Source organism: Pteropus alecto, unplaced genomic scaffold, assembly GCF_000325575.1.
Source record: "Pteropus alecto unplaced genomic scaffold, ASM32557v1 scaffold24, whole genome shotgun sequence".
Lineage (NCBI taxonomy): Eukaryota > Metazoa > Chordata > Mammalia > Chiroptera > Pteropodidae > Pteropus > Pteropus alecto.
In genome coordinates, this window is record NW_006439192.1 from 24563415 (window position 1) to 24566227 (window position 2813).

At 30.5% G+C, this 2813-nt stretch overlaps 1 pseudogene; it reads left to right on the top strand.

Moving 5' to 3' along the window:
* Positions 1–409: 409 nt before the first annotated feature.
* On the top strand, positions 410–527 carry LOC112483359 (annotated as a pseudogene).
* The last annotated feature ends 2286 nt before the right edge of the window (positions 528–2813 follow it).

The window sequence follows — 2813 nt, forward strand, 5'->3', positions numbered from 1 at the left end:
CACATTCCCACTACCTTCTAAATAATAGTGGGCACAACATAAGAAAGTTCCTTCTGTTTTGTTCTAAATTCTCAAGAAAATTCTTTTAGTTATCTTAATGAAATGATTTACTAACTCATTACTTTTCATCTGGTTTTCTTTTCTTGAACCAGTTCCTTTGCATAATCTGTCTGATTTTTTATTCTATTCTTGCTCTTATGTTCTTTCCTTTAACTCTCCCTTTTGCCTTCAGAAAAGATATTCTCTATTCCTCATGTCCATTTCTCTCACATATCTTTCAATCTATACTTGGCATCTAGCAAGTGAAAGCTTCAGAATTCATATAGGTTCTAGCACTGCTTGCTAGAGAGATTGACCAGGAGGGTTATTATTGTGGGTCAAATCCTGGAATAGAAATGAGACAATCTTTATCTACGGCCAGGCCACCCTGAACAAGCTGATCCCATCTGATCTCAGAAGCTAAGCAGGGTCAGGCCTGGTTAGTACTTGGGTGGGAGACCACTTAGGAAGACCAGGTACTGTAGGTGTAAAAAATAAAAAATAAGGGATTGTAAACTGATGAGGTCCTTGCAATCTGTGAGGTCAACCAAAGATTAACTCACCTAAAAATAAAATAATAAAATAAAATAAAATAATAAATAAAAAAAAGAAATGAGACAATTTTTGAGTCTTTTGCCTAAGATTTTGATAAATTTTAGGTCTTCTTATTTTATCAATGTTTGTATGCAATTATGCCTAAAATAAATTTTTAATAATTTTAGAGAAATATATATATCTATTCTTTTAAAATTTTTGTTTATCGTAAAACATAGAGAAATGCACAAAATAAAAATATGTTGCTAGATGAATTATGACAAATGGACACTCCTCTACCTACTATACAGATTAAGATATTGAATGCTGTCAGCACTCCAAGTTCTCTGAGAAGCCTTCCTTTCCTCCAAAAGTAACCATTATCCCGGTGTTTATACTAATCACTTTCATATTTTAGTATGTAGATTAATCATCTAAGCATGCATTTATAAGTGCAGTTTTACCTGCTTTTTGCACCTAGTATCAGTAACATGAAATTTCTGTGGCTCATCCCTGTCATTGCTTATATCTGAGTTTTTTGTTGTTATTGTTATACAATGTTTTATTGCATGAATATATCACAATTTATTCCTTTTCTTGTGTGCCATTGCTGATGCACACTGGGTTGTATCCCAGTCTGGATTTAATATAAATAGTGCTGCTCTGAACATTCGGGTGCATCTCTCTTGGTTCACATAAACATACGTTGCTGCTAGATATATGTAATCCATAAAGTAAAGTTGCTGGGCCAAAAGCATAAACTTGTTCAACTCTAATAAAAAAATATTAAAGTTTTTTTCCAAAGTGATTGTACCAAGGGAAACCAACCCCTAAGCATATGAAAATTCCTATTGTGTTACATCTCTTCTAATATTTGTTTTGATTCAAATTCAGAAAATTTGAATAAAACAGAGAAATTCTAAGAAAAAAATAAGTTATTGATAGTGACAAAAAACAAAGTTGAATAAGTGAATAATCTCATAGCTATTAAAGAATGCATCTGAGCTTAAAATCTTCTCATGCACACAAAGAAATACTTCAGATCACTTATGAATTCTGCTTCACCTTTAAGAGATACATAACTCCACACAAACTCTTTTAGAGAATAGAAAGTGAGGAACTATTCCACAACTCATTTACTTGGTAAGCTTAAATTTGATACTAAAGCAGACAAAGCTGTTATAAAAAAATTTCAAGCTGATCTTACCCATGAACACAGATGCAAAATTCCTATGTAAAAAGTATTAGCAAATTGAATCCAACAATTTATAAAAATAATGTCATACCAAGACCAGGTATAGTTTATCCCAAGATTATAAGGTTGGTTTAACATTTGAAAACCAATCAATGTCATTCATCATATTAAAAGAGTAAAGGAGAAAATGCATATGATCATCTAAAAAACGCATTGATAAAATTTAACATTCTTTCATAATAATTTTTAAAAAAACCTCTTAACAAAATAAAAATAAAAGAGAACATCACTAACACAGTAAATAGTATAAACAAAAAATATTCAACAAACCTTATTTAATGGTAAAATACAGAAAGCTTACCACTGAGACAGAATAAAATAAGAATGTACACTCTCATTGCTTTTATTCTTCATTGTGTCAGAAATCCTCAGAAATGCAGTAAAGAAAGATTTTTTAAAATATAAGAATTAGAAAGTAATACATAAAACTCATTTACTGTAGATAGTATCACTGTGTTATGTAGAAAACCCAAAATATTCATTAGACTTATTTCTCTTATACTTATTTTGCTAAGAGGTTAAAGCTTTGAGATATTATTTGGTGCTATTATCCACCAATATACATGGGGGATCATATCTAACTATTGCAGCTAAGAATATGATGCCCAGAGGGGGTAAGCAATACTCATTTATCTTATTTAAATACTTATCTTATTTCTGCTTTGGAATGCAAAATGTTTTGAAACCATACAACAACAAATGGTTTTATTTAATCTTTATCACTTGTACAAAGAAGACAACATTATTAGTGGTAATTTTTAAGGGAGGAAAAAATTAATGACAGAGCAGTGCCATAATTTGCAATATTTAGGCTGACATAATTTATTCGCTTAACAACAAAAAACATTTCACTAACTCATAATAAAAAATGTAATTGTCACAGAGATTGAAACAATTGAGTCAGCATGATCAGCACATTTTCTCTGTACCAGTAGGTTATATAAATTCCTTGATGAGCACAGATTTAGAACAAAAAAAGTTAGAG